The sequence below is a fragment of the Trachypithecus francoisi genome, unplaced genomic scaffold (assembly GCF_009764315.1).
Source record: "Trachypithecus francoisi isolate TF-2019V2 unplaced genomic scaffold, Tfra_2.0 Lachesis_group6, whole genome shotgun sequence".
NCBI lineage: Eukaryota > Metazoa > Chordata > Mammalia > Primates > Cercopithecidae > Trachypithecus > Trachypithecus francoisi.
In genome coordinates, this window is record NW_022681471.1 from 44,127,019 (window position 1) to 44,152,294 (window position 25,276).

Genomic DNA, 25,276 nt, shown 5'->3' on the forward strand with positions numbered 1-25,276 from the left:
CAATCCTCCCACCTCAGCCTTCCAGGTAGCTGGAACTACAGGCATGCACAACCACACTGGCTAACATTTAAAATAATTTTTTTTTATAGAGACAGAGTATTTCCATGTTACCCAGGCTGATCTCAAACTCCTGGTCTCACTCAAGCAAAAATTAAAGTATATAACGTTGTGTTTAGAATTTTTAAATGTTGTAATATGCTACAACACATACATAAGTTCTAATATATACATGCAAATGTTTGCTGGTGGAATATGCAAGAAACTGGTTATTAAAGGTTTCTTCTGGGCTGAGAGTCAGCTAGTGGGAGAGTTTTAATTTTCATTTTGTACTTTTTTGTACAGTTTGAATTTTCCTACCATGTTCATATATTGCTTTTTTGAAGGCCAAAGGGGGTTTCTGGAAGATGAATTATCATTCTTTTTTTCTTTTTGCTGCTTTTCTATATTAAAAACACACAATAGATGTTATTTTAAAAAGGAAATCAATAAGACAGCCCCTGTCTCAATAGAGTTCATAGTGTATGTGATAAACCAGAGAACAGATGCTTTACTAGATCCAAGAATAGAGGTTTGAACAAAGCTCTGAGGAAAGCATGAAGGAGAAACTGGTTCCATTTCTCCAGAGGTATCAGGAAAATGTCACAGAAAAAGTGACATTTGAACTAAGTCTTGGTAGAGCACAGGACATTGGTGGGCAACATTCCAGGAAGAATGGATGGCCCATGCAAAGGCACAGTGGTGTGGAAGGCCATCGTTTATTCAAAGAGTGTTTATTGAGGTTGAAGACACAATATGTGTCTGCAGGTGATTATGTAAGGGAGAGTGGTAAGTAATAAGAACACACACTATGTGCTGGACGCTGGGCTAGGAGCTTTAATTTCTCTACCTCTAATCCTTAGAAGGGTGTTCAGGAATCTCTGACCTTAAGAACAGCAGCAGTAGTAGAGACAGCAGCAGCCCAGAGTTTGGATGTGGACCAAATCGGGTTGCAATCATAGCAATTTGGTCTATCTAATCCTTCCTTAAAGCACTGTGTTGAGGTTTTAGAGAAGCTATATATGATGTCCTTGATGTATAGTCAGACCTCAAAAAAACTAGCTGTTATCTCATCATTACCATTCCTTTTCTCCTAACTCCAGCATAGTGCTGCATATACAGTAGGAACTCAGCAAATCCCTATGACTGAATGATTGATGAAAGAGTTGAGTAAGGTGTATGGTAGGACGTGATACAACAGGGATCTCACCTCCCATTTCCCCATCCGGTCCTTAATACCATAGAAGTCAGAACATTTTGCCTAAGAGAACCTAGTACATACCATCTCTGAATTTGTGAGGAGGCAGAGTTCCAGGTACTTGAAGAAAATAAAGGGAGTTGTATATTCTCTCTTTGAAGATGATCACCCCCAAGGTTTTTAGACTACATGGGTGACAGAATAAAAAGTAAAAATGAAAAACCATCAACACAAACCAAATTTAAGATAATGTCTCTTAGCTTCAATAAACAAGGCAGGATAATGCTAACACCAACACTGAAGCGGGAAGACCCTGCAACATGACTGCTTTGTAGTGTCATGAGAAATAAAATGGGAGTTGGAAGTTCCCACTTTCATCTCTTAGCTGTGTGATCTTCAACAATGTCATTTCCCCCTTCTGGGGAAATGGTCCCTCTTTGTTGTGGGAGTTAAGATTGGATTAGAGTTAGAGTCAGCAAACTGCAGCCAAATCCAGTCGGCCACCTGTTTTTATAAATAAAGTTTTATTGGAACACAGCCACTCTATTCATTTAAGTAATATCTGTGGTTGCTTTCCCCCTACAACAGCAGAGTTGAGAAGTTGTGACAAAGGCCATATTGCCTGCAAAGACAAAAACATTTACTGTTTGGTCCTTTACAGAAATAGTTTGCTAACCTCTGATTGATGTGTAAGGTCCCTTCCACCTCTGACAATCTGTGATATCCGTACTGCTAAAGACAATGTGTGAGACCATTTGCAATCCTTAGGTTCACCTGGAAACCTTTCATGAAATTTGGAAATACTCCAAAGGTCCCACCTGTATGTTTATTATTTTGCTTTTGTTTATTATTAATGCAAAAACTTTTTAAGGATTTGCTGTTTGCTAGGTACTGTGATAATTCTGGGGTGCAATGGGGAGCAAAACCAGACATGATCCTAGCAGTCATGGAGCTTAGAGTCTACTGGAGGAGACAGTTTTTAACAGAACCTCCTCATATCTTTCACTTTGGAAAGCAAAGCCAACAAATTATTTCATGGCAGGTTGAACTGTCCAGGTTTACATTTGGATTTATGAACACCTTTATTCATTCATTTATTAGTTTATTCTTTCATTCATTCAACATATACAGTCATGCACTACATAATGACATTGTGGTCAACAGTGAACCACATGTACAATGGTAGTCCTATAAGATTATAGTGGAGCTGAAAAATTCCTATTGCCTAGTGACATTATAGCCATTGTAACATCATAGCACAACATGCTCTGAAGAAAAGGAACGTAGTCACATGGCAACATATAAGAAGGGAATAGGATCTAGACTGATGACATCAGGGAGAAGCATTCCAGCTAATATCTGAAGGATGAGTAGGACCAATACGTCGAGATAGTAGTACTGGTAACTGTTTCCTTTCTTGGTTGATGAAAATGGAGTTTGGAAACATGTAAATTAGTATTTTTTCAATCTGAAGGTTGAAACCCATTTTGAAAAAATCAACTGTATGGATCCTGAGCAGCATTTGTTTCCTAATGCAATAGAATGGAATGGACAAGATGGAAATAGAATAGAATGAAAATTTCCAGTTGTTTTCTGGAAATAATTGTTTTGTAAAACTATGTAAAATGCATTTCCTCTCATCGTGGGTCTCAGTCCAGAAAGATCACTGACCCAAAAGATCTGCTTTGGCTCTATATAATTACGATTTGTCAGATAGATAACAGCTTCTCCAGGTTCCTGTCTTTAAAGACACAAGGGTATGTTCTGCAGGTATTTCCAAGCTTACCTTCGTGCTCTTTTCAGAGTAAGTGTAAGAGTGAGTGAGAGAACACCAGCCACAATTTACTGAGCACCTACTCTGGGGCCAGACAGTGCACAAAGCACCTTGAGTACATTATATCATTTAATCCTCACAGTAATCCTATGAAATAGGCACAATTCATCATCCCATTATTAGATAATGATATTTGAGGCTCAGAGAAGTTAAGGCACTAGCCCAAGGCCACACAGTCAGTATATTTTTTGCCTACATAATTAGTAATGTAATAAACACAAACTCAATTTGATACTCTCTGAACTCTCATCAGATTTGATAGAAATTAATCGGGTTTGAAACACTGGTTAAGAACCTGTTAGATTTCTAACTCTTATTTCATGATCCGAGTTCTGTAGAGCTTCGAATTAAGTCTGTCCTTCTTCTCCTTTCTAGAAAAAAGTGTTTTCTTTTCTTTTTTTTTTTTTTTTTTTTTTTTTTGAGACGGAGTCTCTCTCTGCCACCCAGGCTGGAGTGCAGTGGCCGGATCTCAGCTCACTGCAAGCTCCACCTCCCGGGTTTACGCCATTCTCCTGCCTCAGCCTCCCGAGTAGCTGGGACTACAGGCGCCTGCCTCGTCGCCCGGCTAGTTTTTTTTTGTATTTTTCAGTAGAGACAGGGTTTCACCGTATTAGCCAGGATGGTCTCGATCTCCTGACCTCGTGATCCGCCCATCTCGGCCTCCCAAAGTGCTGGGATTACAGGCTTGAGCCACCGCGCCCGGCCGAAAAAAGTGTTTTCTAATTCCTGAGCTGCTTTGATGGAATTTTAACCCACTTAATTCCAATGTGGCCAAACACATTGTTTGCAACTGAAAAGAAAGAATGACACTGATGTCGTACACTATTAGTCCCATAGCCCTGCAGATCTCCAAAAAAAGAATCTGTAAAGAAGGGAATTTGGGGAACAATAGACTCCTATAGGATCACAATAGGCAATATCAGAGTGATCAGCTCTCGAGGCTGGGAGATATAAATAAAAGGTGCATGGCAAGTGAAACTACAATAGCAAGGCCTCAGGGAGGAGACTTTGATGCTATCATTTAGAGATTGGAACTGGTTCCATTTAATTTTCCTAAACAAAATATATTAACAGGTGCCACCCCACATTTTTACTCTAGTAATTTCATTCTTCTTTAACACACAGTGAGAATGGTAGGGGGCAGGGAGAAACCCCTCAGTGACTAAATAGAAAGAAATTAATAGCCTTTTGGGTCAGAGAATTATAATTCTGAAAGCAGATTTTCCTTAGCCAGATGATGAGCTGCAGTTAAAGAGAAGATTGAAATAATGTGAAGATAATTTCATAAGTGCCCCTTTTCAGGACCCTCTGGTTTAAAGGGGCAATCTCGACATGATGTTATGCAAAATCACTTTGCAGTGGTAGTGATAAAAATTGGTTTTGGTACCGCCTCTAATCTAAGTTTGGATAACCTTGGGAACAGTAACTTCACTTCTGTGGTGCCTCAGTTTCCTCATCCTGTAAAATGGGGATGAAAACAAAACACCTGGCCCAACTCAGAGGGTTGTTGGGAGGATCAGATGGCAAATATATAGGAAAAATATGTCTCATGAACTGAACATCTCTATACCAATATAAGGTATGAGAATGACACATCAAGTTCTTGCTTAAGAATGTACAATATAAAGTCCAAACTCCTCAGAAGACTTTTTGATGCAGCTAATAAGCTGACCCCACCTAATCTCTCTAGAATTATCACTAATTATGCCTTTATTAGACCGCTCTGCTCCATTTCTGTGGTTTTCTTACTCTCCTGGAGATACTCTTTTTCCTGCTTCTGTTACTTTACTTAAGCTCTTCTTCTTGCTTAGGTTGCCCTTTCCATCTAACTAAAGCAACTTGGAAATGCACCTAGCTTAAGAAGTGCCCCCTCCAAGAAGGCTTTCTACACCTTCATCACTACTCAAAATATGATCCTCACACCCGACTATTAGAAATGCAGATTTTCAGGCCTTACCCAGACTTACTGAATCAGCTTCTGCATTTTAACAAATTCCCCAGATGATTTCTTTGCACAGAGTTTGAGAAGTGCTTTCCAGCCCACATTCGCTTCTCCCTTCTCTGGACTTTTAGGGCATTTAGCAGTGTCTGTCTTGTTACTGAAAACTATTGTCATGCGCGTCCATGTGAAGAGACCACCAAACAGACTTTGTGTGAGCAACATGGCTGTTTATTTCACCTGGGTGCAGGCGGGCTGAGTCCGAAAAAGGAGTCAGGGAAGGGAGATAAGTTTGGGGCCGTTTTATAGGATTTGGGTAGGTAAAGGAAAATTACAGTCAAAGGGGGGTTGTTCTCTGGTGGGCAGGAGTGGGAGTCACAAGGTGCTCAGTGGAGGAGCTTTTTGAGCCAGGATGAGCCAGGAAAAGGAATTTCACAAGATAATGTCATTACTTAAGGCAAGGACCGGCCATTTTCACTTCTTTTGTGGTGGAATGTCATCAGTTAAGGTGGGGCAGGGCATTTGCACTTCTTTTGTGATTCTTCAGTTACTTCAGGCCATCTGGGCATATGCGTGCAAGTCACAGGGGATGCGATGGCTTGGCTTGGACTCAGAGGCCTGACAACTATTGTTTTCAACTTTGAGATTGTAGGCACTTGGGAGGCAGCTATATATTTACTGGTTTTGTGTTTAAGAAATGTTTTTACCTGCTTTCAATACCACAGAGGTTTATTATGGGTACAAAGCCACTGTGGGTACAAAAAAATGAGTAAGATGTAGTGCCTACCCTCCAGGGACTCAAGGTCTAGGAAATGGAGAAATGGCTTTCTTGCTTATTTCATTGCTTTCTTCCTTCCATCTATCCTTCAATATTTTATAAACATTACTCTATTTCAGACACAGCACTAGTTGTTGGGAATTTGAGGATAGCTGAGACAAAACCTCTTATTTTGGGTCTAGTACAAATAAATATGACCATAAGCAAGTAAATTTACATTTGTTAATGCTGTAATAGTATTGCCTTGGGAGTGCAGTTGAGAGGTTAATTTGGGAAGTGAAGAGGTAGGAAAGGTTACAGAAAGAAATTAGAGTTGAATTTGGAAGTTGAGTACGAACCCCCAGGTAGACAGGGGTCTCCCACACAGAGGGAACAGCATGCGCACATATACAAAAAATACATACTATGTTTTATGTTTAGGGAATGTTAAGTCGTTAGGTGTGGTGACATCATGGAATATGTGTGTGTTCTGGGATAGGAGGAGTCTGGGTGGCTAGAAATAAGGCTCAAAATTAGGCTGGGATATTCCAGCACTATTCACCACAGCCAAGATATGGAATCAACCTAAGTGTCCATTAGCAGATGATTAGATGAAGAAAATGTGGTATATAATGGAATACTATTCAACCATAAAAAAGTGGTATACAATGGAATACTATTCAACCATAAAAAAAGAATGCAATAATGTCTTTTGCAACAACATGAATGGAACCGGAGGCCATTATCCCGAGTGAAACAACTCAGAAAATCAAGTACCACATGTTCTCATTTATAAGCGAGAGCTGAAAAATGTGTACACATGAACCTAGAGTGTGGAATGATAGACATTGGAGACTCAGAAAGGTGGGAGGGGAGTGGGTGATGAAAAACTATTTAATGGGTACAATGCACATTATTCATGTGATGAATACACGAAAAGCCCAGATTTCACCACTTTGCAATATATACATGTAAAAAAACTGCACTTGTACCCCTTAAATTTATACAAATAAAAATTTAAAATTAAAAAATAATTAAGCCAACAGTCACATTATATATGTCCTATGTAATGCATATCACAGTAAGAAACTTAAGTTGATTTTTTCCCTTTCGTTAGACAATGGGGAGTTCTCAGTGATTTTCAGATCTATTGTCCCATAGCAGGTGCTCAATAAAACTTTCTTTTTTTTTTTTTTTTTTTTTTTTTTTTTTTTTTTTTTGTTGAGACGGAGTCTCGCTCTGTCACCCAGGCTGGAGTGCAGTGGCCGGATCTCAGCTCACTGCAAGCTCCGCCTCCCGGGTTTACGCCATTCTCTCGCCTCAGCCTCCCAAGTAGCTGGGACTACAGGCGCCCGCCATCTCGCCCGGCTAATTTTTTGTATTTTTTTTAGTAGAGACGGGGTTTCACCGTGTTAGCCAGGATGGTCTCGATCTCCTGACCTCGTGATCCGCCCGTCTCGGCCTCCCAAAGTGCTGGGATTACAGGCTTGAGCCACCGCGCCCGGCCTAAAACTTTCCTGAATAGATTGTGGAAGGAGATAAAAGGTTCTTTTCAAGGTTGTAGGCAAAGTGTTCTTTAATTTACTCTGAATTCTGCAGTCTTTATTAAGCTTGTTAAGAGGCTACTGTGGGCCAGTTGCGGTGGCTCACACCTGTAATCCCAGCAGTTTGGGAGGTCGAGGTGGGTGGATCACTTGAGGAAGGAGTTCAAGATCAGCCTGGCCAATGTGGCGAAACCCCGTCTCTACTAAGAATACAAAAAAATTAGAGTGTGGGGGCACACACCTGCAATCCCAGCTACTCGGGAGGCTGAGGTATGAGAATCATTTAAACCCAGGAGGCAGAGGTTTGCAATGAGTCGAGATCGCACCACTGCACTCCAGCCTGGGTGACAGAGCAAGACGCCCTCTGAAGAAAAGAATAAAAAGGTGGGGGGGCTACTGTGATGAGAGAGGGAACTATGCCTAACTTAATTAAGAGACTTCCCTATCAGAATGGCAAAATCAAAGCCTGTAAAAGCTCAGAACAAATTGATCTGAATAAAATGCAGGTTATTATGTCATCCAAACCCAGACAGAATGTCTGATATAAGTGAAGAATCTTTGAAATCCCCCTTTACAGGTAGCAGGCCTGTGAGTGTCTAGAAAGTGAAGGTATAAGTACATGCACATGGTTGTGTTATAAGCTTGCAGCTGTTAAGAAAAAGAACTGTGCTTAGGGGTCTGGACAACCAACTTCCAAGCCATGCTCTTCTAGTTACTAGTGGTGTAATTTGGGGGCAAGTTATAACTGTGTTTGGGGGCTGAAAATACGCCCCTGCTACTTTTTATTTTTATAACCTGCTTTCCTATTTGAGGAAGATCTTGTATGAAACCACCAAGGCAAATGTAGTATTATATTCCTAAATTCCTACTAGATTCTTTGCAGGAATTTACTGACTCAACTTTTGAGGAAGCTCTGAAGAGGTCCACATATAGAGATTTATGAGCAATTGCAGAATGCCAATTGATTCCTAGAATCATGGAATTTCAAGGCTCAAAGGAAATGGAGAAAGAGTATCACTTTTACCTCACCAAACCTCATCTATAATATTCCTACCAGATAATAATCTTGCTTTGTGCTTGTCTCCTTCCAGTAGAACACACATCACCTCCAGCTACATACAGTCTACTCTCTCATGTGCTAGTGCAATTCTCCTCAGCCACTCTGAGTTTTAGAAGTTCCATCCTTGTTTTGAGCTAGTGTAATCTCTTTTTTTTTTTTTTTTTTTTTGAGGCGGAGTCTCGCTCTGTCGCCCGGACTGGAGTGCAGTGGCCGGATCTCAGCTCACTGCAAGCTCCGCCTCCCGGGTTTCCGCCATTCTCCTGCCTCAGCCTCCCGAGTAGCTGGGACTACAGGCGCCCGCCACCTCGCCCGGCTAGTTTTTGTATTTTTTAGTAGAGACGGGGTTTCACCGTATTAGCCAGGATGGTCTCGATCTCCTGACCTCGTGATCCGCCCGTCTCGGCCTCCCAAAGTGCTGGGATTACAGGCTTGAGCCACCGCGCCCGGCCGAGCTAGTGTAATCTCACATTGCATAAATAGAAGTAAAAATAGCACGGTATCTAGACCAGGAGGCTTCATTGTCTTGAATTCTTCTGCACTCGAGGGTTGATCATACCTCAAGGTTTAAGGATGGCTCTGGGGCATGAGGTTTAGCACATATGTAAAGCAACTGAACTGTGTTCAGAAGAGAGTGGCTTAGGACATGAGGGCACAGGTGAAGGAAGTGGGGCTGTTGAGACTGGAGAAGAGACTCCTGGACAGGTTAGCTGTGTTTAAATATTTGAAGGGCTGTCATGGGGAAAAGGGATTTACCATGTTCTACATTGCCACAGGACTAGAGCTAGGATCAATAGGTTGAAGTTAGGCCAGTCGCGGTGGCTCAAGCCTGTAATCTCAGCACTTTGGGAGGCCGAGGCGGGCGGATCACAAGGTCAGGAGATCGAGACCATCCTGGCTAACACGGTGAAACCCCGTCTCTACTAAAAAATACAAAAAAACTAGCTGGGCGAGGTGGCGGGCGCCTGTAGTCCCAGCTACTCGGGAGGCCGAGGCAGGAGAATGGCGTCAACCCGGGAGGCAGAGCTTGCAGTGAGCCGAGATCTGGCCACCACACTCCAGCCTGGGCGACAGAGCGAGACTCCGTCTCAAAAAAAAAAAAAAAAAAAAAATAGGTTGAAGTTCTAGGAAATAAATTTTAATTCAGTATAAGGAAAAGCTATCTAATAGTCTGAGTTCTCCAAAGGAGCAATAAATAGGCCACCTTGAGAGGGAAGGAGTACCCAGTATCTGCAGTTATTCCAACATAGTCTGAATGCTTTTTTAAAAATAATGAGGCTAATATAGAGGACATTTTCGGATTGGGATCCCAGCCCTCATGGCCCCTTGAGTGGATCCTGAGATATTCCCAAGGAACCTTGATGTTCCATGGAATCACTTGAAAAGAAGTGGACTAGGTGACCTTTACAGCCCAGTTTATCCCTATGAGTACACATCAACATGCCTATGATCCAGTTTATATATCAATATGCCCATGATCATGTATTAACATTTTACCCATCTGTTCAAGTTCTACCTTCTTGTAACCTACTCCTCTTTTTAAAATGTTTTGTTAAACTTCCTGTAAGAGGAAAGATCCAAGCTGTCTAATACATTGTATTCCTTTCGGCCTGGAGCCAAATGACCTGTGACCCCTCCCTACAGGCAGGCAAAAGAGTTATTAGAGTAGGGGCCGGGAGCAGTGGCTCAAGCCTGTAATCCCAGCACTTTGGGAGGCCGAGGCAGGTGGATCACGAGGTCAGGAGATCGAGACCATCCTGGCTAACACGGTGAAACCCCGTCTCTACTAAAAATACAAAAAAAATTAGCCAGGCATGGTGGCGGGCGCCTGTAGTCCCAGCTACTCTGGAGGCTGAGGCGGGAGAATGGCGTGAACCCGGGAGGCAGAGCTTGCAGTGAGCCGAGATCGCCCCACTGCACTCCAGCCTGGGGGTCAGAATGAGACTCCCACCTCAAAAAAAAAAAAAAAAAAAAGAGTTATTAGAGTAATATGGATGGTATGTTATCTTACTTTCTATTCTCTCGAGTGCACGTGCTCTCTCTGTCTCTGTCTCTGTCTCTCCCTCTCTCTCTCTCTCTCTCACACACACACACACAAATTAGTTTGATGGAATTGAGATCTATAGATGCCAAATGACTTGTCTAAGTTCATATAGTTACTTAATGTTAGATCTAGGAATGGAACCAGAACAATATATGTTACATTATTAATCGTATGCCTTGAATTTCTGATGAGATTGTAAGCCCTTTTTCTCCTCTAATATATGCACTAAATACTTACAGAGCTAATTTATTTAGAAGTATGTGTTGGTGATAAATCTGTGGTTTCAAGATATAAAACAACATCTGATGGTATTTATGACTCCTTTTATCTCAAATCAGTGAGGTTTCACTGGCCTCAGAGCTGTGGTGATCTTAATACATGAGACTTAAGATGACTATGGGCCTGCCTGTTGCTCCCAGGCTCTCTCCTGTGAAAAGATTCTGGGTTGTTCTTTATGTATACTGTCCACGTTTTACGACTTGGAAGTTCCATCTAGCTTCCTTTAAAATCCCTTGGCTAAAATCCAATGCTGTCCCAGGGATGACTTAGTGCACTGGGCCTAGGAGAGAGGGCTTCCTCTCTTGGATGGCTGAGTAGTTCCTTTAATCTATTTACCTCAAGTGTTCATTGCTCTGAGACTCTGGGATTCTTCAGGATGAAAGCCTTCTATAAATATTTGTTATTGTTATGATAACCAGTATGGCTTCCTCAGTGAGATAAATTTGTCTTCTGGCTTCTGCATTTCATAGCTTCCCTCCCTATCCTTTTATTTCTCTCTCCAGATAATTTTTGTGTTTGAGAAGCAATCTATTTGCGCAGTTAATTAACCTGAGTGCAATGTGATAGGCATTAGTGACTTTTCAGGTTGTGACTGCTAAGGGATGAAGGCCTTAGAGCTGAGGGTTCATACCATAAATATATATTTTAATCAACCAGAGGGAAAAAAATCCTTGAAAACAGAATTTAAAATGATAGCAGAAGAATAATTAAATATTGCATGAAGGGGTCATGGGACTGGTTTCCACAAAATTAAAAATGGTAAATCAATGTTTGCAATATCCTGTAGACTATCATCAAGATAGCTCTGACTTCCAGCCTCCTCTAAGATGATAGTCAGACTTTTTACTGGGAACACAGCCTTCCCTGATCTGCCCCACACTGATTTCCCAGACTTACTCTTCGCTCTCTAATGAATCATTCCCATTCCCCCTTGCTTATAAAATGACTCCACTTCTTAAAAGAAAACCCCCTGGTCCTTCCAAAGTAAAGTGTTGGCCAGGCGCGATAGCTCACGCCTGTAATCCCAGCACTTTGGGAGGCCGAGGCAGGCGGATCACAATGTCAGGAGTTCGAGAGAAGCCTGGCCAACATAGTGAAACCCCGTCTCTACTAAAAATACAAAAAATAGCTGGGTGTCGTGGCAGGTGCCTGTAATCCCAGCTACTCGGGAGGCTGAGGCAGGAGAATCACTTGAACCCAGGAGGCGGAGGTTGCAGTGAGCCAAGATTGTGCCATTGCACTCCAACCTGGGTGACAGAACAAGACTTCATCTCGAGAAAAAAAAGTTAAAGTGTTCATGAAACTGCCCTGAGTATACTAATCCCAAAACATCCATCTCTCTACTCCTTTTTCTGAAATCCTGTACTCTTGTCTGCATTCTCATGTGGCATGTCATAGTTTGGGGAACTAAATTCTAGTAATCTTCTCATGTGAGTCATTCTTGTCTCCCAAATATTATCAGTTTGTAAGCTCCTGAGAGACAGAACCCAATGCTTCCTTATATAACACGTCCTTGTATTCCCAACAGCACCATTTGCATAGTAGATACTGGATTAATTGGTTGGTTGATAACTTCATGTTTGAGGAGAGTCATAGTTGAACATAATGGAAAAGAAAGACTCCTAGTTGGATATTGACATGAATGAAATTATGTGGGGACCTCAGCAATTTAAGTGAAGGAAAACTGGATAGATCTCTGGAGTTTTGGATTATTTAGCAGTTGGGTAAGAGGATTCGATGGTAGTACTGCACAGACCAAAACATCTGGTTGCCTCCAAATATGATCAACGCAGCTGTTGGTGTACTTAGAATTACATCTCTTCCAAGGTTAATGACTTTTGTCCAGCTGTGTCCAGTCTTCTAGCAGCTGCTCAGAATATAGCCATTCTGGATCACATCTGTTGACTCTACGCAAGTAAGAAATGTACATGGAACTTCTTTATGTCTTTAACCGCAAATATGTAGGCGGTATTACCCTGAAACTCATACTTCCTAAAGGCAAATTATGGCAGCCCCTATCCTTTAACTTTCCTGAACATATAAGCATTTAAAATGAATGTCACACATTTGCTCACTCACACCTGCCCCCCACTGTCTTGAATTCTGCATTGATACATTGCTCCCACTTCAAGCCAAGAACTTGTTTGTATTGAGTCCTGAAACACAAAGTGGGCACCTAGTAGGCACTGAATAAGTTTTGGCTGATTTAATTAAAGATCTGCTAAATAGAGTCTAAACACTAAACCACCTGTATTTAATTTTAAGAAGAAATGACCAGAGATACACATAATCATGAATCTCCTGGTACAGGAAAGAGTATTACAGGAAGAGTGTAGACAGTTATCCTTCATTACCTTGCAAGACAGGATAATAGAAAAATACCTGCAATTGCAGCTTGCCTGAATTAGATAAGAAGGCAATATTAGCAGAATGGTTAAAAATAAGGACTTTGGTGTCAGACAGATCTGGATTAGAGTCCTAGCTCCAGTCACTGACTAGCTGTGTGGCCTTGGGTAATTTACTTATTCTTTGGCCCTCAATTGTCTAATTTCTAAAATGAGGATAATGATATGGCCACCACATGGGATTGGCTTGAGGATAAAATAAAATGATGGAGGAGACTTTCACATTGTTTACAAGGTGGAGAAGGAGCCAGTGGAGAATAAAAGGCTGATGACACAAGAAAGGGAGAGAATAACTGACTGGCAAGGACTTGGAGGTAATATCTTTTGAACACTATGGACAGATCTGCTTTCAGAATGGTTTGGAATTCAGCTCTGTCTTGAACCATATTCAAACTACTTATCTCTAGTGCAGATCCAGTCCCTAGGACTCTGAAGCTCTTTCAATGTACTCCTTCTCCCTCATGCCTGCTCCAGAAACACCATCCTCTAGAAAGGATCAGGACTCCTAGCTTTCCATTTCAGCCACCTTATTGTACCGATACCTTACCTTATGTTATGTTACCAGCTTATAGACAGAATTCAAAAGAACAGACTGCTGAAGAAAGCCTTCTGCTTTATTATGTCTGCAGTCTCTGAAGTTAAAAAAAAAAATCAGTATATCATAACCAATAGAATGGGAAGAGAAAAGTTTTTAAAAGTCATTATCAGCCAGGCGTGGTGGCTTACACCTATAATCCCAGCACTTTGGGAGGCTGGTTTAGCCCCATCTCTTCCTAGGCTGCTTCATAAGACTTTTCAGCCTTTGTTATTTAAATTCCAACTCTCAAAGATAGATTCCTATATGTTTGAACACCTCCCCTCCCATATGGTTAAGATAGATAAAGACTTTCTTTTTTTTTTTTGAGACGGAGTCTCGCTCTGTTGCCCAGGCTGGAGTGCAGTGGCCGGATCTCAGCTCACTGCAAGCTCCGCCTCCCGGGTTTATGCCATTCTCCTGCCTCAGCCTCCCGAGTAGCTGGGACTACAGGCGCCAGCCACCTCGCCCAGCTAGTTTTTTGTATTTTTTAGTAGAGACGGGGTTTCACCATGTTAGCCAGGATGGTCTCGATCTCCTGACCTCGTGATCCACCCGTCTCGGCCTCCCAAAGTGCTGGGATTACAGGCTTGAGCCACTGCGCCCGGCCAAGACTTTCAAGCAAGATCACCTAGGTTTCAATCCTTGACCTGACATTTACTAGCTATCAATCTTAGGTGTTTTCTAGCTTCTCTTCGGCTCAGTTTCCTCCTCTGAAAAATGGGGTTATTAGTAGTATCTACCGCGTCAGGTTGTGATGAGAATTAAATAACTTCACTATGTAAAGTATTTGAAAAGTGCTTATCACAAAATCAATATTACTATCTGCCTGCTAATTATCTGCTGATTTTGTTATTCCCTCTATTTTGTATTTGTTATTCCCTCAGTTTATAACTTTCTTCCCTAAGAGTTTTGCATGGCTGACTCTTTATCATCAGGCAGGTGTCCACTCAAATGTCATCCCCTCAGGGAGGCATTCCCTGTCCACCCAGTCTAAAGTAGGTCCCTCCCTGCCAGGCTCTGTCATATCACCCTGTGATTGCCTTAATTGTTCATGTCCACCATCTGTAATTATCTAGTTTTTTATTTATGTATTATTTGAGTACTCTCACCAGAACATAAGCTCCATGAGGCCAGGGACCTTGTCTACCTTGTTCACCACTGTACCAAATAGCATGTGGCAATGTTCAGTTGAAATGTATTGAATGAATAAACAAACACTGTGATTCCATTTTCTGAACCAAAGCCAGTGGACCTTGTCTGTCAAAGAACCTTTATTTGTGTGCTTCTAGGTGTAGAAACTATTGGACAGTATATTTTGGATCATAAAAATGGAAATTTCTTGAAGATTTTTGATAGTTTAGGTGGAGACAGCACTGAGAATGTCATTAGAACTGGCTTGGAAAACCCATTCATGTGATCTCTGTAATGCCAGTGTCTCCTACAGTGGTCCTTGCAAAATGGGTACCCTATAGTGTTAGTCACTCCCTCCTCTTGTCCCTTGGGTCTCCCTGAATGGATCTTGACATCTCAAGGGGTATGACTTTGTAATTTTTATTTTGATGGCTCTAGAGCACTTAGTACAGTGATTTTTACACAGTGGGTGCTCAATAATTGTGCACCCTGTGAATGAACCTTCTGTTTTTCTTTAACATCACAACTTCATAGATCAATGAGGTATGGAAAGAAAAGAGACAGCTTATGTAGGGTTGTCAAGAGTTATGACTTATATTTGAGGGTTTGAACGGCAAATACACTAAAAACAGCCAATCACCTAATAAGAGATTGTCTAACCTAGGCCCTAGATACTCCTCAAAGAGACCATTGTTTGGCGATTTCAAGGTGAGTTCCCTGTCAGACTTTCAGGTTGCCATAGAAATGGCATGTTTTTCTTCCTAAATGATATTTGCTTGTAATCTCAGAAGTCTGTTCAGGAAATTAGCACAGGTTATTTGGGAGTGAGAAAGGAGTGACTATGGCAGCTTCGAGCCTTGCTACCTGGTAAAGGCCTAGTTTGATAAATGAAGTAAAAAAAAAAAAAAAGGAATTTAAACCGCATCCCAAGGAAAAGGCTAGAGTTGTGAAGCCTTTCTTTTCCCCTACTGTGAATGAGGAGGTGATATACAAGGAAAGGAGAAAGAGTTACAAGTCATGGGGTTCAAAATTCAGTGCTATATTATGCTTGTAATAGTTGTTGCCACAGAAAATGGGACTTGTGAAAAGAAAAAGTTATCATCAGTGTCATCTAATGAAGTACTTATAGAATGTACTGAGCACCATGGAAACATTTTATGGTGTCTGGTAGTTATAATTTATCTTAGTACATGCTTCTTGAGGGAAGAGACCACATCTTTTTTTTTTTTTTTTTTTTTTTTTTTTTTGAGATGGAGTCTCGCTCTGTCACCCAGGCTGGAGTGCAGTGGCCGGATCTCAGCTCACTGCAAGCTCCGCCTCCCGGGTTCCCGCCATTCTCCTGCCTCAGCCTCCCGAGTAGCTGGGACTACAGGCGCCCGCCACCTCGCCCGGCTAGTTTTTTTTTATATTTTTTTAGTAGAGACGGGGTTTCACCGTGTTAGCCAGGATGGTCTCGATCTCCTGACCTTGTGATCCGCCCGTCTCGGCCTCCCAAAGTGCTGGGATTACAGGCTTGAGCCACCGCGCCCGGCCGCGAGACCACATTTTAACATTCCCTTTGCATCCAACGCAGCACCTTAACCTGTGTCATCTGCAAGGTCTCTTTCCTTTTCCTACTCCCTTGTATTAATATTTCTAAATTACTCTTCTCATTACATCACTTATTTGTTTGTTTATTTATTTATTTATTTATTTATTTTTGAGATAGAGTCTAACTCTGTCACTCAGGCTGGAGTGCAGTGGCACAATCTCGCAATCTCAGCTCACTGCAACCTCTGCCTCCTGGGTTCAAGCGATTCTTGTGCCTCAGCCTCCCAAATAGCTGAGATTACAGGCACATGCCACCATGCTCTGCTAATTTTTGTATTTTTAGTAGAGACAGGATTTCACCATGTTGGTCAGGCTGGTCTCGAACTCCTGACCTCAAGTGATCCACCTGCCTCGGCCTCCCAAAGTGCTGGGATTACAGGCATGAGCCACAGTACCCGGCCAGCATCACTTTCTATCAGAACATTTAATGGTGCCTCCTTGTCAATTGAATAAAATCAAACCCTTAAGCCTAACACTAAAACCCTTTCAAGATCTATCTTTCTAGCTTACTTTCCCACTACTTCCATAATATACTCTTAATCTCAGACATCCTGGAGTACTTATCTTGCATTTCCTGTATATGCCCTGTGCTCTTTTGGTTTGATCTTTCCCACCACCCCCTCCTCCACTGATGTTTGCTTATGCTGTTCCTTCCCTCTGGAATGCCTCTCCCTCACCTTATAATCTCTAGCTAATGAAATTCTTCCCATCCTTTAAAGCTCATTTAAATGCTACCTCAGTAGGAAGTGATCTTTTGGTGTTGTGAATTCCTTTAGCCTTTTCTTCTAATCTTCTTTTCATCCTCCTGAGGCTTAACACAAAGCCTCCCATACAGGTATTCAAATATTTGAAAAAATTTTAAACGAACTGTAGGTTGAGTCACATATATGCCTCCCAGAGGCAGAAATGATAGCCATCTTGCAAGGCTAGCTAAGAGGTATTCTGTATACTGAAGCTTGTTTTCTCATTGTCTTCCATGATAAAAAGAGAAGATGAATTTCAGGATTGTTTCGGCAGCAATAATCAGGGAAAGAGAAGGAAATTTACATGAGTACAACTGAGGATTTTCTGAGGAGACCTGACTTGTCATTGCTCCTAGGAGTAGAACCCAGGCCTTAGGGGGAAAGATATGAAGACCTAGAAACACTGAGGACAGTGGACTTGTCTAGCCTTTTTTTCTTCTTATCACCACTACCCTGTATAGCTCAGCCATGCTGGCATTGCCTTCACCATCACCTCATCAACCAGCGTCCTGTCATTCTGTTACCAAGGAAACTATATGGTGGGATTCCACTGGTGAGGGATTAATACAAGGAAAGAAAACAAAAATACATTCCCTTAATTAAGACATCCCCACAAAGAAGCCCAAAGTTCTGTCAAGACTCATAAGATGACAGGCAAAATTGCCTGCTACCTTGTCCAGAAGCAGCATGGTATACATAGCTCAATGCTAATGACAGAGGGCTATAAGCATGTAATCCCCTTAGGACCATGGCATGATGGCCTAAAGCACCTACCATAAGTGTAATTCTCATGCTTTATCTTAAAAATTCAGACTTATTTTGTAGTCTTCTCTAAAGTGTAATTGTGTTTGTTAAGATATTTAAAATAATGTTTTAAGATGAAGTTGATGTTCCATAGATGTGTATAGGTTCATGCTGCAGCTTTAAAGGACTACCTGGGACACCTCTGCATATTCCAGTATTAGTCTCAGCCCTGATGTGGTGAGGATTAAATGAGATAATATTTAGCATGCAACCCAGTGCTAGAAACATAGTAAGTGCTCCATATGAGACTTGCTTGTGGTTAATTTCTCTCAGAATAGTTTCTTTGTCCATTAAATGAGATTACAGTGATATCTTCATCAAAGATTTGTCACTAGGAATCTGTGAAATATGCATGCAAAGTACACTGACTCCTTGCTGCCTGGCAATGTAAAAGCCCACTTTTGAGGGGAGCACTTTGCTATTCACATTCCACAGAGTAAAATGTTGGGTTGTATTCACATTCAATACAGCTTTAGTGTTAATTTCTTATGCATCAGGCGTGTCCTGCTCTTTTTATGTGGAGATAGAGGAAATAAAATGCAACAGCAGGTAAGCAAGACTTGGGTGCACACGCACTTCACAACAGCTGCAGAAATACTTCTCCAAATGCCTGCGTTCACCTGACTCCAAAGAAAAGGCCGCAGGCAGAGTATTCTGACCAAAATTCCTGTGTCCCAAAGACCTTGCCACACTGATCGGGGAAAAAGAGGTTTTGTATTAAGATGGCAATTACCCAGACGATTTGCAAAGGGTATTTTACCTGCCAGTATGTTCCCTGGCAGAAATGATCTCTGATTACAAGCCTCATGCAGTGAATATATAGATATCTTGTTTCACTATCTTGCCTCTGTGTGGGGTGTATGTGTATGCGTGCATGTTGAAGTGTATGTTTAATTCATGTTTCTTGCTGCTTGAAGAGATACAGCTTTGATGTTTTTTCTTTGCACATAAAATCACTATTCATCCCCAGTTGAAAACAACTTTTTTTATTGTTCTTGTTTTTGTCTCCTTTCTGTGCCTCTACAAGCAAAGCTTCCTGTTGAATCTTGAAATATCTGACTTTAAAATCAAGGTACAGTCTTGTGAGGGTATTTCCATGTGCAGTCTGTCACAGAAGCCATGCAGCCAAGTGCCTTAGTAGATTACAATCAGAGGGTTGTATTCACTCAGGTGTGGCTGTGCTACCCTTCTAACATACACATAGATATACACAGGCATACACACATACACACAGAGAGAGAGAGAGAGAGAGAGTTATCTCCTTTTAAAATATTGTTTATTTTTATGTTTAAAAGCTAAATTTTATAAATTAAAAATTAAATTATAGCCATTGCTACAATATTTATTTTCAAATCAGAAAATACAGACAAGTATAAAGAAGAAACAAATACCATTCCATCCCCCCACCCCAGGAAATAGCCACTGTTAGCATTTATAGAAGTGACTTATATTTTTCTAGGACACAAATTCATTTAATTTCACCTTAGTAATGAAAAAGAAACTGTCAATAGGGCACAATTCTTTGGACAATGACAGTAATGTGACTTGAAATGAAGCAAAGTCCAGGCGCTAGGATGTGCACCTGAGAGATGATTGGGACCCCTGAGGCTAAGCTTGGCTGCAGCAGAATTCATTGTGGAGAGAACAGAGAATTAAATGCCAGAACAGAAGCTATTACAGAGGGATTGACTGTCCTTGCCCAGGCTCTATAGCTTAAGCAAAACTTTCCCTGCTCCTTGCTGGCTGAAACCCCGAGTTCTGGCTCTTGAGAAGGAAAGGGTTAGATTTTGACAGTCAATTATACGTAATCACCATCCCCCATTGTCCCCAGACCAGAAATGGAGTCAGTACTAAGTACCAAGGTCCTTTGAACATCATTTATTTTTTCAGGAACCACTCTTTCAAAAAAAATCAATTACAGATGCTTTTTGGGAGATTGGGATGTGTGGCAAAGAGACATGAAACTCAGCATTCTGCAAGATTTAGTTGTTACTTATGGGAAGATGAATGATTTAAATCTCTCTTGAACCTGAAGCTCCTTAAATACCCACTTACATTGTCACCACCCATGAGCATGTCAGGGCAATATATTTATATATAGATTTATCTAGATGCCTGAATTGAATTTGTTTTTTCATTCTTTCCACCAATTCCTACAACTCTGGTTCTCAAACTGTAGCCTTAGAAGCACCTGTAGAGCTTGGAGATGGAAGGGGGTGCTACTTTCAGAGTTTCTGACTTTAGTAAGTCTAGGATGAGAACCTGAGAATGTGCATTTCCTACAAGTTTCTAGGTGATGATGATAATGCTGGTTTGAGAAACAGATTTTGAGAATCACTGCCCTACAAAAATATATAGGTATGATTTCATCTCAAAATATTTAGGGAAAAGATGAAACTGTGAATTTTCCAAAATATTATTCCTGATTTAGGTTAATTTTGGTAGAAAATTATTGAATTTAGCCACCACTACTCCATTACCCCATATATACTGCAGATTGTATTTTTCAATTTATGATAGCATTTTTGTTTTAGAGTTCCTTTTCATCTATCCTTCTCCCCTCTGATCAACAGAATTTCTCCCATCTTTGTCTTTCTGAAAAAGTATAATTTCCCAACACCATCAGTGGTATCTGGGCAGTCTTTTTTGGAGATTTCTGGCTCTGCCAATTATTAGCTTTAGATCCTTCAGCAAGTTAGCTAACATTTCTGAACCCCAGTGTCCACATCTGTAAAAAGGACAAAACCAAAACAAACAGAAAAACATGTGGCTCACCTAGGAGTGTGTGCATTAGACAAGATAAATAGTGTATAAAATGCCTAGCATAGAGGAAAATAAATGTTAAACCCCCATATCCCTTCTATTATCTGTATTTATTTTGCAGGAATTGTTACCACTATTTCTGGTGTTGATTCATCTATAATAGAATACAACATCTATCTAATGGAGCCAAGGCAACATCTCATGGAGATCTCAGCAAATCAAGATTTCCCTATGGTTCTAAGACATATTTTGGGTCAGGGACAAGTGGGAACAGGAATAATTACAGCAAGCATTTATTGGTGCCTGCTACTATGATTGCTGAGAATGATCTCATCTAATCCTAATGACAGCTCTATAAGGGAAGTATTATTATTATCGTTATTTTACAGATGAGGAAATGAAGGCTCAGAAAAGTTAGGTAACTTGCCTGAGGTCCCACAGATGCTAATAAATGCACAGCCAAGATCTAAACCAAGGGCTATCTTTTCTCCAAAGTCTGAGCCCCCTAATTATTGCACAACACTGCCTCTCCAGTTCAGTATCATAAGCTGTCTCTGTCTAGAAGGGACCTTAGACATCACAGAGTAATCCTTTCATAGTAGAGATAAAAGAACTGAGGCCTGGTGGTGGAGTGAAATACCTCAGCTCACTGATGGCAAAGCCAAGAGCTAAACTTGGGTTGACTGCAACCTCTGAATTTTTTACAGCAATATAGTTTTGCTTTGGTACAAACGAAAAGTTTTCACTGCCCAGTTCAAGCATCCGACAAACAAACAATGACTCTGCTGATTAGAGGGAAAATTAACAATCAGCTCTCTGTGGAGGAAGGGAAAGCCCTGATTTGTAGCTTTTGTCAATTTCCATGGTATAAATACTCCCACCAAGGCTGATTTCAACTTATCCATGTCATGGCACTGGATGCTGAGTTGGGAGGAGACGCACACAATCCACTGCCTCAAGCTGGTGTGAGCTGACTCTATGATACCACTGCATCTATCCTCATAAAGAATGACAACCAAACCCTGAGTATTGTTCCAAGCTAAGATTCTGATGGTGAAGAAAAAGATGAGTGTTTCTTATATGCCAGGATTCTGAAATTCAATAGAATTGGTATCCTCGCCAACTCTTCTTTTAGAGTTTAGGACTGGTTCTATTACTGGGATTGAGCCCTTGCCAAGGTCCTCTTGTGACTTATTTATAGAACTTTTTCCCCCCAAAGGATATATGAATATATTGTGTCATTCTCTGTCTTTAGAAATGCTAATCCCTTGTCTCAATTGATATCTTTGAAACGGAGGATAAATTAAAGTACTCCGAAGAAGTTGTTTGTTTTTATTTTTTTTTTAATTTGAACAACCAAAAAAACAGTTTTAAAACTTATAAAAGTGACCCAAAAAACACATATTTATTTTAGGAAATTTAGAAAACCCATGCAAACAAAATAATTTAGGTTTTAAAAAAATCCATTATTCCAAAATCCAGAGGTAAACATGGCTAACATATTGGTGTACATATATCTAATGTTTTTTCTCTTCCTATATGCAGATATAATTTTTTTCCAAAAAATATAGCCCTACTATAAAGGAAATCCATTTGCAAAATGAAAAGCTATCACAGATTATTATCTTCCCTGTACAGGTCCTGCCATTCTATTCATATTCACGGAAATGGTATGTTAGCTATATTTATGCTGATGCTCTTCACACATTTGAAGATAATACTGCTAATGGGGATTGTTATCTGTGAGTACAGATGGGACTAAAAAGACCAGGGTGACAGTCTCAGCCTTTTCCACTCCATAGACCACTGTACACACGAAGACTGTTTTTGAGTTACAATTGCAGCTGTGCAGATATGGTGACTGATTGGGACTCTGCCTCTGAGACCTGAGGTCATCCTGGAGCTCAGAAAACAACCCCCTCCTACACTCCCTTATTGCTGTAGCCAGCCTGGCCTGCCTGCTGCTTGTTTCCTGCTGCCTGCAGCTCAACCCCATTGTTTGAAGTGGGGCTTCAGAGCTGCTTTAATGGGTTTTCTTCTGCCCTCCCTGCTTGGGGTTGCCTCACTTCAGTTCACCATACAACAGTCTGATCTGGTATCCTGGGGCCATCCATCCTTCACACATGTCCAGCCCAGTGGGGTGCTGTTAGAAATGGAATTTGTTCATTCCCTCTCCTCAGTCTTGATTTTTGTGAAACAATACCCTAGAAAAATTTACCAGTCATAATAACAATGCTAGATGACTGACTCTGGGAAACTAATGTTTCTTTCTGAAGTAGATGCTCATTATTAAGTTGGGGAATAGTGACCAATAAGACTTACCAGAAGGTAAGGTAAAGTAACTGACCCCTCTGGAATCTTTGCTTTTGGTTGTGAGTCTCAAATGTGGATTTGACAGATCCTTTTCTGACATGTTCCTGAGTTCAGTTCCCTTCTTGAAGGCCAACGTTGAAAGACAGATAATCACCAAATGTTTGGGAAATGCAGCTCTTAATTGGGAGTTGCTTAAACGTGTGGTAAATTGTATATACAGCAGGTCCTATTCAAAGCCATTTCATTAAAATGTTAATGAGGAAAAAAATTGATTCTCCCCAGGGCCACTGTCCATGTGGAAGGTGCACATCCTCCTCGTGTCTGCGTGGATTCTTTGGGTACTGCGCTTTCCTCCCACTTCCCACACCTATACACATGAGGTGTCTAAGTTGTCCTAGTGTAAGTGGGTGGTGTGTCAGTGCTCACTGCGACGGGATGGCATCTTGTTCAGGGTGGTTCTTACTTTGCATGCCCCCTGTGCTGCCAGGATGGGCTTCAGCAACCAACGACCCTGAGCTAGAATTAGCGGGTTGGAAAATAACTAAATGAAGGAATACAAATTATTGGAAAATAAAAATTTGTAAACTACATGATAACCATACAAATGCATAACAATAAACGACACTATAGGAAAGCGCTCAACAAGCTGCCACATTTGTGATTCTTCTGGAACTGCTGGGTGGCAGGAGGTGCTCCTTATGATTTCACTTTGCAAACATTTATATCTTGACCTGATCCACCATCACTATGACTGCTGTCACTCACCGATTCATCAAAAATTGGGCAAATAATTCTCTTTCTTGTTCTTATTAACTTTTCTTAAATTTATGTATAGCTCACACTTATTTAAATGTTTAATATTAGAAGTGTTTTGGGTCTTTATTTAGAAGTTTGGTGGCTTTGACCGGATATATGCTGTAGGAACTTAACTTTTGTTACTCTTGTTTATATCAATTAGCCTAGAGTAAAATTGGCTTCATTATACGTCATTTCACTTACAGTCACACATTCCAAGAACCTATTGATGATGTTAAGTGAGGACTTACTTACATACCACTGTATAAATGGGTGATATTTCGTGGGTTTATGCTGATATTTTTGGTATAGTACATTATTTATTGGTAGGCTGTCAGGCTCTCTCCAAAGAGAAGAAACCGTTTTGGTGGGAAAACAGTGTAACAAAAGAGAGCCTAGGCCTCTGGACAGTTTGTGAAAGACAGTATTTTTTTTCATTTCAGAGGAGTTAAGAGTACTAGTTGAGTGACTTTAAGAAAATCATTTCACCTGTCCTGTCTCGGTTTCCTTCTTAGTAAAAGGGAAATAATAATATATTCTCTATGGTGATGTTGTAAAGATCAAATGAAACAGAGCAGCCCATGAAGCGTTTCACACACGCTGCCTGGCACATAATAAATTCTATGTTCATTAAATGATGGCTATATTCTCCAAGGGGAAGGCAGTATCCACATGGCTCCAGTGGGCAAGGTAGTGTTCCCCATGCAGGGGAGCCAGCCGACCCTCCAGTTAAATGTTGGTGCCACGGTGTGTGGGGGTGCGGGGGTGTTTCTGGTTTCCCCTATTGTGTTGCTTCAAATCCTGGTGAATCACATTTAGACTTGTGTTTCTCAACCTTGGCTGCACATTGCCATTGTATGGGGAGCTTTAAAAAGTGTGGATTCCTGAGTCCCATCTTCAGACAATCTGATTTAATTTATCTGCGGTGGGACCCGGGCAAAGGGATTTTTCAAAGCTCCCCCAAGTGATTCTAATGTGCAGTCAGAGTTGAGAATCACTTGATTTTAGGCAAATGCTCCACATCTGTGACAAAGATGATGAAAATTAACATCATGCTATTGGAGGCAGCGTGCCACTACAGCCTTGATCATGGATTCCTCCCAAATCTCTTGACCCAGGGCAATAATCACCAACCCACAAAATTTGCATTAGCCCCACCTGTATTTATCAAATGTCACTGTCAGCCATACTGTACCACACTCCATTAAATGCACGTCATTTGCATAAGTGGCAGGGATAAAAAGCTCACACCTGGTTTTGTAAGGTTAAGAAAATGTACAGTAGTCTAAGAGTTAATCTCATTAATGCTGATCTCCTATGCTTGGGTTGTTAGCTATTGCTCAGCTTTTATTAATTTAAGCTTGAACATGTATCTGCCTTGTCCACAATTCCAGATGGTGCTATAACTCATGCCCTTCCGTCAGTTCCAGAAGATGACTACATGTGTTTTATTTAGATAAACTGAAA

General features: G+C 41.0%; 1 protein-coding gene across 1 annotated transcript in view; it reads left to right on the forward strand.

Annotated features, from left to right (window-relative positions):
* Positions 1 to 25,276, forward strand: part of COL4A6 (collagen type IV alpha 6 chain) — a 293,859-nt gene that overhangs the window by 72,353 nt on the left and 196,230 nt on the right.